This window comes from Apus apus, chromosome 1 (genome assembly GCF_020740795.1).
Source record: "Apus apus isolate bApuApu2 chromosome 1, bApuApu2.pri.cur, whole genome shotgun sequence".
Lineage (NCBI taxonomy): Eukaryota > Metazoa > Chordata > Aves > Apodiformes > Apodidae > Apus > Apus apus.
In genome coordinates this window covers 82180303-82197987 of record NC_067282.1, presented here as the reverse complement: position 1 = coordinate 82197987, position 17685 = coordinate 82180303, and positions in this window count along the sequence as shown.

The following is a 17685-nucleotide window of genomic DNA, read 5'->3' as shown; positions in this document are numbered from 1 at the left end:
TTATTTTCCCAGCAATATTGCTATAAGGCTATAAAGCCTCTTTCCTTCCCGCACAAACACAATACGTGTCCAATTAATGGGGAGAGAGGGAAGAAGAGGGAAACCAGAGACATGATTTGACAGATACTTTAAATTAGGTCTTTTGAGAAGAACAATGACAAAAAAAAAAAAAAAAAAAAAAAAAAAAAGACTATAGTCTCCAAAGTCTGTAGCAATGAGACAGGTACGTTTAATACTAAGTAGGTTTCCACAGTTAACACCTGCCCCCAAAATCTAATCTGGGCAATTGTTTGGAAGGTGACCCGGCTGAGAGCTCAATCGAAAGTCTGCAGAAGTCAAGAAGTTATAGCAAAATACTCTAAATTAACCTCATGCCCAGCAGTTGTAAAGTGATCATTTGTCTTAACATATAATAGTATAAATCAGAGATGCGTCACATGGAGCAGCTGTACCCAGAAGGAAGTTTCTGAACAGAGAGCTTTACATAAGCCTGATGTGCTAAGTGTTTACCTAGGGTAAATCTTGAAAGAGACCGTAGCATCACATAAAATTCATTCACACTTCCTACTATTAATTTATACTACAAGAGCACCTACAGCCTTATCCAGAAGGTCTTGTTTTTTATTGTGCTACACACTATGTAAAAGCTGAAATTACTTGGGAGCAGTAAAGAGCAAACAGGTTACCCTAAAAATGGTGAACATTACTGCAGTACACCACAGTCACATATTCTATGTATATACTTTAAATTTTAAAGGAAAAAATGAGACAGATGATCTATTTTATGAGGAGTTTTTTTGTGTTCTGGTTTTTGGGGGTGGTGGGATTTTTGGTGTTTTGTGAACAGAGATGTTTGGGTTCCAGTTTTTATTTATTTTATATAAAGATTATTATAATTTCTGCATGTTTGGAATTCCAAACTGGTTCAAATGTCTGAATTATGATTTTGACAGCATAGACTTCAAATACGTGATAGGGGAGCAATCACACATGTTCTTTTGCCATTTTTCATGGATTATTGCAGAAAAGTGGTAATACATTGAACCATTCTGCAGAATTCTTGATTCTATTTTTAGGTGTGTTTTGAGGATGGCTGCACCTGAAGTTGTTGAGAAATTTCAGAAGTACTGCACATGGCAAATTGCACGTGTTGTAGCAATGGTGAGGCTCTATGCTCATAACTGCTCTCCATATATGCATATTCATATTGCAAAATATACAAAAACTTTAAAATAATCCTTGTAATGTTATGGAAGATTCTACCATGAAATGAACTGCCACCTATATTACTTAGGGCTTGGTTAAATATAAATTATAGTCTGTGGATTCATAAGTGCAGTCACTAATGAATGAGAACTGAGGCTTAAACTCTGACACTTCATTCAGCTGAGGGTATATTTGGAACTCGTGTAATTCTCAGCTCAGAGCACAGCACTGAAGTAAACTAGGACAGAAGTCAACAATGATGACATTGCCTTATAACGCCTTACAGACTATCAACAGTTCTCAAATAGTATATCTTTGTTGTGGCACAAAAACCTCTGTTAACTCCAATGGCAGATGTGCAGCACACTTGGCCAGAGCGCTATACCTCATAGTAAGCACATAAACTCTTAGACAGTTGAGTGGCAATTCAATTAATATTTTAAGCATGTTAACCGCTGGTGACCTCTTCTTTCTCAGCAAGAAGCATGGTACATCCACGAAGGGCTTTTTCCCCCCTACCTACTGGGGCCTTAGAGCCGGGGGAGAAAGAGAAATACTGAAAATAACTTTACAGCTCTGTCCTTGACAATTCCTTTTTCTGAAATCCCCACCTATATTATTTATACTGCAAACTCACAGCTAGATGCAAAGAGGTTGCAGCCCAACCTCAAGTGCAAGAGGCAGCTCAACTCCAGATTTTTATTTCTCCCTGAGGCCAGGAGAATTCCCTAATTATTTTTATTTTTTTTTCCACATGCTCAAGCTTTCCAGGCCTATACAGTTCATTAGAGGAGGCTGTAGTAGGTTCATGAAGTGTGTTTACCTGCAGAAGATGGGACCAAGAGAGACTGGAAAAGTACGTGTAGTTAGCAATCTTGAGGCATTGAAATTTTCCTCAGAGTACAGTAAAAAGCTGTTCTATGACATCATCCCAGACACCACCTCAAATCAGTTTTTCATGCCATTGTTGTTTAGTGTTGTGTTTCATACTGATTAATGACTTGAGTTCTTATTTTGATGTATTTGTGCCACATTGCCTACTTCTCACTACAGGTAATCACTTATTTTTCTTTTAATTTTGATTATGACTGGGGTTTTAGTTACATTCTGTTTAAAATGAAGTTATTTGGCTGCACTATTGAGGATCCTAAATAGCCAAACTTTGTTACTAATATTAGGTATTGGCAATTTTCACATTCATCAGATACAACAATTAAGCTCATTTCTAAAGAGATAACATCTCTCCCAAAGTTTTGTTATAACCCTCTGTGGCTATTTTGCTAATCTATTACTTCTTCTATTCTGCCAAGAATCCCTTGGTGGTGAAGCCGTGGCATGCCAGCCACACTTAGCTAGTTCAGCTGGGCTTCAGACTGTGTCTTACTCAAAGTTACCCTATGACACTGTAGATAATAGTATTCTGGTCATTTAAAACTGCTTCACAAGGATCTTGCCAATATTTGCTCTTCTTATTCCAGCTTCCAGCTAGACTTGCAGTAATAAAAACTCTTCTGCTTGTTTTTGGAGGTCCTGTGCCCACATGGACCTGAGAAGCACCTTCCTTAATGCCATGCTAAAATCTCAGGAACCTGTGCCAGGTTGTTGTCCAAGGACACTCCATCCTAGCCATAAGAACATGCTAACCATAAACAAAAAGGATGACACAATGCTACTCTCCTTTGTCAAGAAGCAATCAAACTTTGGGACTGGAGAAGTCAGGTGGAACTAACAGCAGTTTCTCTCTTCTGACTATATTCTCAGAAGACCCAAGTTGTTCCAGGCTGGTAGACCACTAATGGGAAACCTGGAGTAATGGGGTTTTTTTTCGGTTGTTCAGTTGTTGGGGTTTTTGGGTGTTTTTTTGTTTTGGGTTGGGTTTTTTTAAGTCTTAATCTTACAGGGTTCTAAGGGCTACCCAAGGTTCTTTTTTTCCTCCTCATAAATCAACAGGATGTGCCAGCTTATCTACAGCCTTAGAGCTGAAATACTCTCCCCTTACTTCATTGTATAATCTAAATCTCTCCTCCCTCCAAACTGCAGTCTTTGGTCAGGTCTTCAACTAAAGGCAGGACTTTACTAATAAATCCCAATCACCATCTCAATATCCACATTCAGTGTCCCAAGTCTGGACAGCTTATGGAAGCCAAATGGATGTGTCCTTTTCTGGTGAGAGTACCTTTTGAATGAGAAAGGCTTCACTGAACATACTCAAGTGGACCAAGAACTATGCATGGAAGCTATCATCACCCAGAAAGCCCTCTCTTTTATTTCTGAATTGTTTTCTATTAGTTAAAAACAGGAGAGTAATATTCAGCTGAGGGTTTCTGTCAGCAATTTCAGACCTGCTGCCACTGACTGAAAGGGACTGTCCCTTCCCTTTATTTACAAGTGCTCTCACAAATTCAGTGGAGGTTTTCTGCCCTGAACACGGAGTCCATTCTCTGTTTAAACACTGGTACTTGCCACTGTAAAGCCCATCTCTCTCCTTCTGAATCCTCAATTGAAACTGGGCTTTTAAGTAGTTGTTAACTTCTACACACAGGGCCAGGGAAAACTAAAATTTTTAATGACTGAGCCCTTTTTCACACTGTCCTTTACTGGATAATGCTGAGCTCACTTTAATTTCTTCTCTTAATTTATCTGCAACTTTTTACATTATGTGGGAAGAATTATGCTTTTCCCCCTAAAACTGTTCTGATTGAATACTAACACACTGAACAGAACCTTCAAAAAACATTTGAGATTTTGTTTAGACAGACAAAAGTGATTTGTTTTCATGGCAGAAAGATCCCTTCACATGGCTTTCTTAGCTTAGAGATAGCCTTTCACTGTGAAATCTCAAGACTGTCTGTGAGACAGCCAGGGAAAGCACCATGCTCACAGAAGCACAGCACCTCTGTTCCCAAGAGCTGAACCTATGCTGACCAACAACATGGATTTTTCATCCTTATCTGTGCCAGCACTACAGAATTGCAAAGGAAACCAGGCACAATGTAGGTCTTGGCAGCATCATTCCTTCATTCCTTTCCTAAGTCTCCAAGATCTTATTCTAGATAAGTTACAATATAATGCTTGTTCAAATAAAGAACTTGTAGAGATGGAAGTCTCTACAAGCATAATCATTACAAAACTCCTAAGACTGAAACATATCCCACTCAAATAATCACCCATATGTACATCTGCACTCTGGAGAGAGGCAGTGTGTATACACAGATATATATATACACACATGCATCTATTCATCCCTCCTTCCCACTAATGCTTCTTAGAGAATCTCTGGTTCCTTGGGGAGTAAGCTTCACTTTTACTTTTACTGCATATGAGTTGGGGGATCTTAAACTCTTGCTGTTTCTGATATCACTACAGCTTGCATGCTGTCACCCTTGTACATTTTTGTATGTACTTGTATGTAAAAATTCCTCTGTGACATGTTTCATTTTTTATATAGAATATCTAACTTTCCAGGTTTTAATTCCATAATGTCATGGTTAGCTTTACTGAGTGGGTCAAAACAGAAAACTCTCTTCTGACTTGTTTCTATTTTGCTAGTAACTGTCTTTTTCAGATACACAATAGAACAATGAGTTGAGCACGCTCCAACTGCATTCCAGATTTCCAGAGTCCCAGCTTTCCTGGGGCTTTAAGTTGTGTTATTCTTCTATGTAGGGTATTTTTTTAATTCACCTGACACATCCTGCACTGCCCAGCAGCCACACAAAGCTGAGCAGACTGTTGAAACGGTTCTGCATGAAGTATCCAGGCTCTGCTCGCTCAGTGCTGTGTAACAAAAGCATCTGCAAAAGGTGGTGGAGGCCATTTCACGTGCACACAGACTCCAGAAGATCCTTATTGTAACAGCAAGTGCATCATTCCATGTCTCCCCATGTCAACCAGGTGGCACACTTGGGCTTCAGCTCTCAGGCAGAAATACTCGGTCATTGCTGCACAGGCTACATGGGAAAGCTGGTCTGTGAAGCCCACAGTAATGGCAGAGGTAGCTTCTCAAATACAAATGCTTGGGCTGCTCCTCAGTGTCACAAGTGCATTTTGTTTTTCAAGGACTTGCTTTCACAGAGTGAGTGGTCCCAAAGGTGTTATCAACTGGAGATGGAAATACTGAGCACCACAAAAAGGCAAGGCTGAGAGAGATTTCAGCACACCTTAGAATGTAAGCATTAAATGTGATACAACTATCATACAAAAACTGTGACCTGGATGGCAGTAAGCACTAGTGATAAAATTTCACATGCTGTGTCATTTTTGAAACAATTTAGTATTTTCAGTAGTTCACAACTTCTCTAAAGATCTGCATGTTGCTACAATACTTTCCCTTATTTTTACTATGCAGAAAGCTCTTTAACTGAAATTACTATGCTCATGCTATTGAAATACTAAAAAGACAGAGGGATATTATAGATTTATGGTTTACTTCCCATACTGTAAATGATAAAGATATCTCCAAGTACATTACACTGTGCACAGGTGAAAAGAAATATTTTTTCTTAGATGAGACATAAATTGACTAACTGTTAGCATATGCCATGGAAGGTTTCATCCACAAAGGATGAGGAGGGTGGGACAATTAAACATTTTCAAGGAAGACACTTTCCCAGGGATCAGCACAATGCAATTCACTTTTAAAAACCTATAGACGGCTTATCCAATCTTGCTGCCAAAGCCTGGTTTGTTGGAGTCTGAGTAAAAAACGTGTAATTGCATTAGAGCAAACAATAGCCTTAAATCCCAATTTAGACCAAGTGGGACTACTTGATAAAGATCATAAAGAACTCAAGATTAGTTGTTTCTCTGAACCACCTGTCCTTAACGTTAGGTCATCTCTGCAGAAAAGTGCCCCTGAACATACAGCACAGACATGATCTGTTATCTGCAGGGAAAGGTGTTGTTCCCACGGCTCTCAAAAAACAATCTGAACCTTGTTTTCAGCAGCTTCCCATACGGGGAGCATCATAAAGTATGTATAAAATTATAGATAAAATCTACAAATTTAAATACCACAGATAAACAAGTTCCACTGCTTTGCTTCATGCTCCCAGCCAGGCTGGTGCTTCTCAAAATGTTACACATTGCACATACACAGCTGGAGAGAGACCCTGACACTTCATTGTCATGGTTCAAGCTCATTCCACTGTAACTCCAGTGAAAACCAACGTAGGATCAGCCTGCAAACAGTTATGAATGGGTCCACCCAGTGAATCTATACCAGACACAATTTAGCCAAATATGTGGGAAAAAACATTATAGTTAACATTTTAAAAACATTTACAAAATACTACTACTAATAATAATAATTTCACAGTCATTAAAGGCCAGGTTTTAACTCATCTTCAGTTAATTCAGGACCCATATAACATCCTTTTCAGTGGCAAAAGTCTGTTTTTTTTCCACATAATATTTCATTTGGAAAATCTGAACTTTTCCACACAGGATAAGATTTTCATATACTCGGTTTTGAACTTAAATCCACACAGTGGTATTTCTAACAGCCTAACTTTTCAGTGAGTGCTCTTATTACTGTCCAAGAGACTTCTTTCATTTTTTCTTAGATTATTTCAGAAAAGGTGTCTTTATCACCCAAAAGCTTTTATCATGCAAACATAGGCTTTTGCTACAGTAGCCAGACCATTAATTAATTCTCAGTTTTCCCTTCCATATTACAAGACAAGCATGGCTTTCACAAAGCTTTTATAAATATCTATGTGCACTAAATACAGAGTAAATGGTACTGTCAATCTTGCGAATTCTACATGGCCTTGCAGCTTCAAAGTACTTGACTTCATTATCTAGCTACATCTAAGCTGAGTTACCAATTATGAATCAAACTTCAGCAGTCAGAAGCTATATTTCTTGATATTTTCAGATTCAAGTGTGTTCAACTACAAAAAACTACTTTCAAGAGATTAGATAATTTATTCACACCATATAATATATCTTTACTGAAACTCAGTTAAAACAAACAACAAGAAAATCAGAGTAGCTTCCTAAGGATCAAACATTGTAAAGCAGTATCACCTGCTAAGACTTTGATTTCACAATACTTTCTTAAGAACAGAAAAGCAACCCACATGGTAGCTGGGCAAAAAGTAATTTTTAGATATGTTTGTGGTTTTTTGCCTGCTAAATGGTAACATGAAATATTTGGAAAACTCTAACATTTAAAAGTTACTATAGCACAGAAATTAGTTACATTCATTTGTACTCTAAAGATCCCTTCACATTCCCCAAAACATTGCAGACATGTGCATCCCCTACTTCTCAGTTTATACTTTCATTAGCAAAATCGTTTCTCTCCAAATGCAGTTAATAAAAAAAAAAATTAAAAATCATGTTTATTGAAGAAAATAAATTTAAAAAGAATGGAAGGAAGGAGAATTGACTGGCTCCAGGTCTGAAATGCTACGGAAATGCCCCAGCAAAATAATAAAGAGTGAGTGTAAGCACACAAAGATGAAGAAAGTACAGAAGAAGAATCAGAACTAAGATAGAGAGACTGCCAGGGTAAAGCTGCTATCCCAGATCCATGAGATCTTAAAGCTCTCCCCAGAAAATGCCTTGGAACCACCCAAATTCACCATCCATGTAGCTATTGACCTAATACTGAAATTCATCAACATGAGGTATAGCCACAGACCACATGACCTAATCTCTGCAGTTTAGCTGTGAATTAGTCCATTTACTATCAACGATGACAAGAGCTGTTAGAACAGCCAGAATCTGACTGAGAGTACAAACTTTCCCCCCTCCAAAGTGCAAAAATTCACCAATCTTTTTCTCAGAAACTAGGTTTATATAATTAAGCAATTGTATCAAACAATGACAATTAACAAACTTCCAAGTATTTTTCTTCAAAGTATCTTTTCTCCAAAAGCAATTTTTTTTCCTTCCCAGTGAGGGCACTGAATACTAGCCTCAATATCTTTTGAAAGGATTTCAGAAATTTTCTTCTATACGTCAAAAATCCTGAAAGGATCAGAGTACATTTAAAGGCTCAAAATGTTCTTCTGTAGCTTGTTCATCACAGTAAGATACCTTAGGCATTACAGTCTATGCCTTCTTTGAGCAACATACACCTTCTGTGTTTTCCTGGGAATATGAATTTAATGATCTATGTTTAGCCCCATCTCCACCTCTTGGCAGAACACGGGAAAATCCTCACGAGCATCTTAATGCCATTCATGCCACATGGTGAAAGAAAGTGTTTTACCACATTTTCTTTATGTGACCTCATCTCCGACTCTTTACAATTAACTTAATTGGAAGGACATCAAAGACACTTTGGTAGTCTAGACGCTTACTATAAGCTGCCAGCAATTTCACATGGTTCACAGACAGAGGCAAACATGTGCCTCATACGCCCAGGCCTCTCAGGAGAAGTGTGAGAGGTGTGCAAGAGGTAACTATCGAAATCACATTCTAGGACACTGATTCATACTTTTGCCCATTGCTCAACTTCATTGGAAACTTGGGACAAGGATAAGTTATGTCTCAAGGGAAATGTACTGAATTCTCTTTTTTTTTTTTTTTTCCTCCTTCTCCTTCTGGCATAACAAGTACCTACTGACGTACTCACCTGCCTCCTCTCTCATTACATGGCACGGGAAAGAGGAACAGGTTGATATATTGACAATTATATTTGGATATCTGACCAGCAGAGCTGATGATCAATTTCCACTTGTAAAGCTGTTCCAAAACTATAGGCAAACTCTTAAGTTTGAAGAATTTTTGCATAAAATAAATGAAGAAAATATATATACATGGAAAGTAATTCAGAATTTCAGAAACTATACCAAAGTTCTTACCTAATGCTCTGGGCATCTTTGATGAATCTTCATAAATTCAATGTTTTTGTTTGGTTGTTTTGTTTGTTGCTTTTTTTCCCTTTTTTTCCTTCTAATCATCTGAGGTTGTTTTAGATAAAATATTCAAAGATTTTTGATCTGCAGTATTACCAGTACTGTTTAATGCAGATAGTACACATATCTTATACAGAATAAATAGCGGGAGGAAAGCTTTCCAGACAAATTGCAACTTCAGACATTCACTCTTTTAGGATTCATCCAAATTTGTGATGATTTATAGGATTGCAATGTCACTGAGTAAGATTTACAGTAGTAAAGGCACAAGATAAATCTGTGAATTTTTCTGAAGTTATTTTGAATCTTTTGAGGTTGCTGCCTTTTATTTTTTTTAACAGTTTTAATAGTTCAGATCAGAGCTTATACAATTATATTCTGCTCTTTCTTACAAAGACAACTGTAACATTCATACCTCATCCTGAAAATTTACCTATATTCATCTGGGTTCAGTCTAATTAAAATGACAGCAACAAACAAGGAAAAAAAACAAAGAGCCCTAAAACCAGACCCTGAAATACATTCAAAATACTAGGGTCAGACTTTTATATCCTCACTGAGCAGTACCTTTAGCAGTAAACAGTCCCAAAATACTTCAAAAACACTACTCAGTACATCTGGTAATATCTGGGCTAAATGGGATTTTCTAATTTGATAAAATGATTAGTGATGAGAACTCAATACATGGGGCTAAGTGATAAAATAATACTGCTTTCTTTCATTATCAGTGGAAAATAAAGGTCATCAGCTTGTTACAAAGATCAAGACCTAAAAGAGACTATTATATGAGCTCCCATAAAACCCTACTCATCTCTATTCATACCTGAACTTTGCCTGCACATGCTGCATTGATGAATATTAGTGTATTAGACAGACAAACATCATCAGCTCAACACGGTCAGTAGTTTTGAGTTTCATGACCAAACAAAACATCTTGCGAGCAAAGTGATTTCATTAGCATATTCAACCACTTACTGGCTCAATCTGAGGGTCATTTGAAACTCTTTGAAATAGGAGACAATCTGAATTCTTAAATCTCACACAACATTTAAAATGCATTATTCTTTAGGAAAGTATTTCATAACTCTCACTAAAAATTTAATCCACACAACTTGATTAATCATCACCAGGCAATATTAAACATGAAAATGCACCTTCTCAGTAAAAGAATAATCATCATAGTATCTCACCACTTTGCCCTTCAATATTTCCTTGTCTGAAGGCCTTGTTGTTGTCCCCAAAAGTATTATTTCCATTGTATGGGTGAGAAAAATTACTTGTTAAATATCTTTCCTAAAAGAATACAAAATCTGTGGCCATCCTAGGTGTAGCAAAAAGATCTATCAATGACATTTTGATCAATGCTTCACTTATAAAACTATACAGTTTTAAAATAAATTCCTGTGCCACAGGGAAAAGCCTGAAGTGTCTCACTAGGTGGACATAATGACTTAAAATTCCACTTGCGCTTTCTGGGATGTGTCCAAGGGCGTATTTGCCCAGTCTTCAAATTCCAAAGCTGTTGTCCAAGATCTGAGCTGATTCAGTCTCAATGCAAATAGACAGCTGAGAGGCCATCTTCTCATTTCAACTATAAGCAGGGTATAAGAATTATAATAACCCCCATTATAAGAATGGGGGTTAGGGAGAGGAGGCTTTCTATTTTTTTTAAAAGTGAGAAGGAAGCTTATCTTGTTCATATACACACCTTCTTAAAATCTTACTCAGTATGTGTTCTTTCTCCCCAGAGCAAGTATTTTAATGCTTCTCACTGTAAGTGTATCTACAGATCTTTCACAACACCACTGCTCTGCTAACTAGGGCCTTGTTATCCTTTTAAAATATCCTACCACACTGGTACTGCCCTTACGGAAACCATGCTGGGAGGCAGGCACAACAGGGCTTGGAAATTTCCTTTTAAATCACAGCACTACATTTTAATCTGACAGAGTACACATGTAACACATGGTGCGAGGCTTCTTACTGTACCAGCAGGTGTGTTGGCCTGAATATTTAGATAAAATACCATGCCGTTTGCCAGGTGTTACAACAAACAAGTACAATTTAATCATGTATGTGAGAGGTGGGAAGCAGAAGAAGGGAGCCATTCTTCTTCTTTAAAGAGATTCACCCCAGACAAATGAAATTCTAAAATTAGCTCAACAGCATTTAGACCTTTGAAATCCTCTCTTTCTTCCCATGCAAGGAGGCCATATGGGGAGAGCAGTTGTAGGCTGTAGGTAGGGAGCATGATGCTCAGCTCAGTGGCTCAAATATGGGTGACCTCCTCTGCTTTACCTGCCAAGTCATTCCCATCTTGGGACTGCACAGCATCTCAGGATTTAGGCTTTTAAGGAACTGTCCATTAGAACACACTTGCAAAAGATGCACGAAGTCACAGAACTCTCATAGTACAGAGCCAAATACACACATCCTAAAGACTTCAAACATTATTTTTCTTGGCACACTCCCTCCTTTGATGGGAGGGATTTTACCACAGGAAAATTCCACCATTCACCATTGCAGCCTGCCCTGCATAGCTAAGGGTAGGGAAGGACCAGACTGCACAAGCTGACCACCATTCCCTACACCTTCTACACCATTCACCATGATATTGCAGTGGATGAGGGGCAATATAGAATTTATTGCAGGGAAGGCATAAACCAGTCCCTGCAGTAACTTAACACCAAGAAACACAACTAACATTCTTCATAAGTCACTGTCAAACTATTTGGTTTCTTTTGGATCATAACAATCCGTGTGTGATGCTGCGTAAGAAGTCAGTAATACAAAGGATTCAGTGCAGACTACGTACTCCGAAAGTGTTACACAAAAGGAAATACTAACCTTTCCTACATGCGCTACCTGGACAAAAGGTGTGAATATACAGAAGTAAAATAAACTCTTTTATCTATATAACACAGCCTAGGAAGATCACTAACACATCCCCTTCCTGTTCACCCTCTCTGGTTCAGATCAGTATGAATGAGAAACAAAGGGGAAGCAACCACAGGGAGGTGGTTTGCAAACAGCATCTTTGAGTTCAGCATGGTCTTCAGGTCCATACTGATAATGGTGCCATATCCCCACCACTGCACTACAAAACATATTTGCAGTTGTGGACATCAACAGTCCAAGTGAAGAAAAAACCACAAAAACAAAAAGGAAAAGGCCACTTTTACCAACTTTTGTATAACACAATCCATTATAAACCACAAGAAAAAAACCAAGCATCTATGTGAAATACGTTACTCAGTAAAACAATCTAATTGAGTGCATATCAACTAGAGGTTTTTAGTTGAGCAAATAGATAAGGAAATTTTTCACTTTTCTTTCACCTTGTTACTTCTTTTTGCGGTTTCCTCCTCTTTTCAGACCCTGCTTTCCCCCTCTAGCTTGGAACTGGTTATAGTTCCCTTTTCTAAGCTCCCTTCAACTACTCAGTTGACTCCACACATGGTGCAAAAATCACTTGCATCACAGGACACCACCTTTGTCTTGTTGTCCAGTGAAACTTAAAACTAAAAGCTGAAAAAAAGAATACACAAGATACTAAAAAAAGAGCTGACATGTCCAAAAGAAAGCCAGTTTTAGCAAAGTTGTTAGGTACAGTCTAACCTTTTTATGTTTAACTGGAAGCAAATTTGAGTGGTACATTATTGTTTCCTCAACGAAAATAAGAAAGTAAAAACCATACCAGCAAATCCCTTGTCACAAAACCATAGTAAAGGTGAAAACCATCACGGTTTTCTCTGACAGGTAGCATTTACCAGACGCCGTTCATAGTAATATGACCATATTCCAATCACTTTTCTTTAACATTAGTTTTATACACAGTAAGTTGATTTCTTCCAGAACTTCCCTTTGTATTGTCTCAGGCTGACTAAAGAGCTACCTCCCCTATAGGAAAGAGACTTCATTAGATCTGTATAATCCCCATCTCTGGATTTTCAGTCTTATTGGAGGGTTTGCCTCCCCTCTCCCCCCATTTGCAACATGCACCCCAACAAAGAGCAAAAGGAATACAAAATCAATTCACTTGTCTCTATCCAGGCACACTGAAAGCACAATGACTTTTCCAAACACCCAGAAAAAAATACATCTGATTTTTTTAACATCCCCATGTTGATGTGATTCACAGCTATTGTTATTTATTCTGCTATAGAGCTTTCATGCAGATCATCAACCGAGCAATCTGAATGATGAATTAAGTCCATATGATGAAATTCAACCACTCTCAGTGACTGTTTTATGCTAGTCTGAAACAAATTACCTTTGACTTCACAAAAGCATTCACAGAGAAATATAACTAAGAAATACGGCACTACAGAAAAAAACATATGTTGCTAGTAAAGCCTAAGATAACTTATTGTCTCCACATAGCAAATGCGGTACCTGAGCAGAAGATTTCCACAAAGCCATCTCTTAATCTTTTTCTTAATCCAGCACTCAGACTCATCTTCATGTTTGCAAAACATAACCACTTGCTCTTTTTCCCAAAACTGTTGAAAGCACATCCATATCATCTACAGGATATTCTTCTATATGAATAGCATGATGTATTCCCAACAGCAAGCCATTTCTCAAGAGGCAACAAATTTATATAGAGAATAAATAAATTTATAAAATGAATACTTCATATCTAAAGAGAGAACTAATTGATATTACTAAGTGCCTCCACCTGTCAGAGGATTTTATTAATAGCTTAGTTTTAAATAATCATTCTTATGTAAAGATTGCTTATTTAAATCTTCACTATTTGTTCAATGGTTAAGAATTATATAAACCAGTAAAATACCACATTAGGTGATGCCTGTTTCAAAAGTATCACCTTTGTAGCAAAAGATACTAAAGCGGTGATAGAAAGGAGATATATCTTGACACTAAACTACTTGCCATAAAAGAGGTAGGCAAGACTTCATTTTAGTGTGAGTTTGGATTTAAAGATATGAATAATCCAGTATGATTTTCCATGTTTTACATTAAACCACATGTTAAAAATAAGGGTACTATTCTAATAATCGTTTTGGCTTTGCTCTCACTGCGGACCTGTCAACTCCTAGAAGGTAACTTCTGCAAGATCAGAATTTTTCCGTGATCAAAAATCATCTTGTAAGCATAGGAAATTCATAGGCAAAAATGATAAAGGTTTACAGTATCTATTTGTTTATATACAAATACATAGGCATACTTCACAGCTTTGCTTTTGACAGAGAAATGGAGCTGATTGTGTGCTTATGTCATGAAAACAGCTGAAACAAAGAAACTTTAATATCCATACAGCCTCTTTCAAAATTAAGAGATTTGTTAGTTCCATGAAATGACACTCTGACTTAATATTTTAATAATTTTCATTAATCTTAGCCACTCTGAGAAAAGCTAAATAAACAAAAATATCAGCAAAAATGACATAGTAGAAGTAACAAAAGAAATGTTTTAACACATTTTCATTCGTATCATTAAGTACACATCTGAAAAGTATTGAGAGCACTGAGATACCAGGGCATGTGAGGCCAGCACAATAACTGGTACAGAAAATAAATATCCATTTGTAGTTAACTGCCACACAAGTCTCTTTTTTTACTGTTCTTACACAAATGCAAATTAAATCTGGAATACTATTCAAAATAATTATTTTCAATACCATTTTCAGAGAAAATATTGTTGAAATCTTCCATTTTTAAAGTTTGCCACACTTTAGGAAGTGGGGATTTCAGAATTTCTGTTCCAAACTTCAAGCATCCCCAAACACCATTTTGCATAAAGTTTGCTTTTGTCAAGTTAACACTGAAATCTGTATATAACAAGGAAAGAATTACCCTCCCTTTCCTTAATTGGATAAAAGTGAATTATGTGAAAGCTGGACTACAAGTCTGTTCAAACATATCAGCTAGTTCCACTTTCCTCAGCTGTCAACCTGAATTCCTACAGAGAGTAAAATTTTAATAAAGGCCAACTTATAAAAAAACCCACATTATGCCAATTTTTGAGCATTTGTCTATTTTTTGAGAATGTCTAAGTATGACAACCTTCTTTTAACTGAAATTTGAAAAGCAAAAAGTGATATAAGAATATGTACATAAATGTGGATTTAAGCCAATGGTTTTTGCATTTTCTCGTAGTGAGAGCTATTGCATACTTTAAATACAATATCTCAAAATATACTTTAAAAATCACCAAAGGTTGAGGTTCAGTGTGATCTCTAAGTATAACCTTTGAATGAAATTCACTAAGGAAAAAAGGTTATTTGTGTAATATACAGAATTTCCTTAGCAACTGGTTTACCACAGAATGAAATCTCACAAATCTCACTAAGTATACTCAGTACCTATCTACTTTCAGTTTTCCAATGTAAACCACACATGTATTTAAACTCTCCGTTAGCACCTCAGAATTACTCTTCCATGGCTTAAATAGTTGCAAGATTTTTTTTTTTTTTTTTTTTTTTAATGAACTAGTGATCAACGTTTTGATGATTAACAACACCAGTCAGCCACAGTGGTCAATAAAATGAAGGAAGATATTCAGATACTGCAGTATTAAGATCATTACTTGAGAGAGTATAGACTTGTGGACACATGTAACAGATAAACTCACATCAAATACTTAGAAAAAACTTCGGTAATTAGGGTTAAATTAATAAAACCAAATTCCTTGGCTTTTTTTTTTCTTTAGTAATTGAAAAATGAAGGAGGGACAAAATGGATTTTAGATTCATCTTTCATAAAAAGAAGTAGCTGGCAGTATTCAGAATGCCTTGAATGCCAGATTTTACAACCCAGAATCCTTTCTATAGAAAAAATAGTGTAAAAATGAATCGGATGTTACAAAGACATCAGTTATGAAAAGTTGTGTACTCATGCACACGTGCACACACACTAATCTCCTCTATATTTGTACTCTTTCCATAGCATTGGCTTGAATTTTTGGCACATTGAAAATCAAAAGTAAGGGACCTTTGTTTCAGCAGGCATTTTGTATCTATATTCAAACTAAAGCACAGTGCATAAATTAACCCCCTCATAATCAATCCAATGTTCGATTCCATGTAGTCTTCATTTAGTTTTTCTATAGAGGGCCAGATATACTACCCCCCAGAGATTTTAGGTGTACATTTGCACCATTTCTCTTCTCATTTTAGAACAATAGGGGATAAAATAGAGTGACAAGGTTTAGTTCTCAAACTCAATCAGATACCATAAAAATTATAGGCTAGTCTCATTGTCTTCTCTTTTATGTTAGTGTAATACTTCAGGCAGAAGCAAGAAATTCTTTGTGATGTGCTGTACTGACACCTACCCACTCCACAACTTGAGGAACTGTTACCCTAGATTTGTTACAAGCTCCTCTACAGAATTTAGGTCAGGATTCACAAAATAATGAGTGTTAGTCAGAAATGGAAACTCAGATCACCCAACTCTTATCCTCTTGCTTTAGCAAGTGTCGCATACCTTTTCTTTCCCAACATCATACATACTTAAGCTAGTCTTATCTAAATACCTCTCTCATAACATGCTATTCCACTTCTTAGAAAGTAGAGCTACAAACTAATGGCACAAGTGAAGATGCCTATTGACATAGCTCAAGTTCACCTCCTTCAACAGGGACCACTCATGATTTGGACCTCACTCCTGACAGCAGAGACATGCATAAAGCTGCACGTCACTATTGAGTAAGACTAAACCATGTTCTTGTGCAGTGCTGTTTACCACAGTGGGCTTTGCCATCCTAAACAAGTAAGGGATGGTCTCTGTTAATTTTTTTGGATCGTAGGGTGAAAAGACTTGATCTTAAATTCAAGTGGGTTGCTATCTAAGAAAGATAAAGAAATGTTACCCTTTACTCCTACCTATTGATCCAGGACCACTGGTAACATGCATGCCTGGAGCAGGTGATTTGTTCTGAAAGCTAAGAAATTGGTAGTTGTTCCACCATACCCCAAGGGCAGCTCCAGACCCACGAGCAAACTGCTGAGAGCATCAGCTTTCTGGATTCTGCAGTCTCACTCACTGCACTGTAGCCTTTAAAATTGGGTCATTTATATTCAGGGATTAGAGGCCTGGGACTTAAGTCTGAGGATGACTGTATTTTACTGGTGAGCAACAGTTCTTAGGGGGACACCAAGACATAATCTTTGAAAGCTTTGGGCTTACAGTGGTAGTTATTTGGACTGCTTTTAAAAAGTATCTCATCTGCATTTAGTGAAGGAGAGGGAGATTTGCCAATTAAAACACAAGTGCAAGAGCATAATGTTCTCCTGTGACCAGCAAGAAGGTTTTCCTTACACCTTTCTTTCAATTCTCCTCTTCCTCAATCAAATAGCATATTCAGTATCTATCCAAAGTCAGTGCCATGTATCAGACCTGAAACGTTCTGTAGTCAGACATGTTCCTCCGTTGCAAAGCAGTGAGGAGTGTAAGGGGTCTATGGTCTCTGCTGAAGCACCGGCCACTGTGACAAATGTTACTGTAGCTTGATGCAGTTGCATTAACATCAAGCCTCTGACCTCCAGTTCTGCTGGGGCTATGCCCAGTTCTGTGTGCAGTTTCTCACATGCACCTCCATTTTATTCTGGGCAGAACAGTAATCTTTGTGGCATTGGCTATAT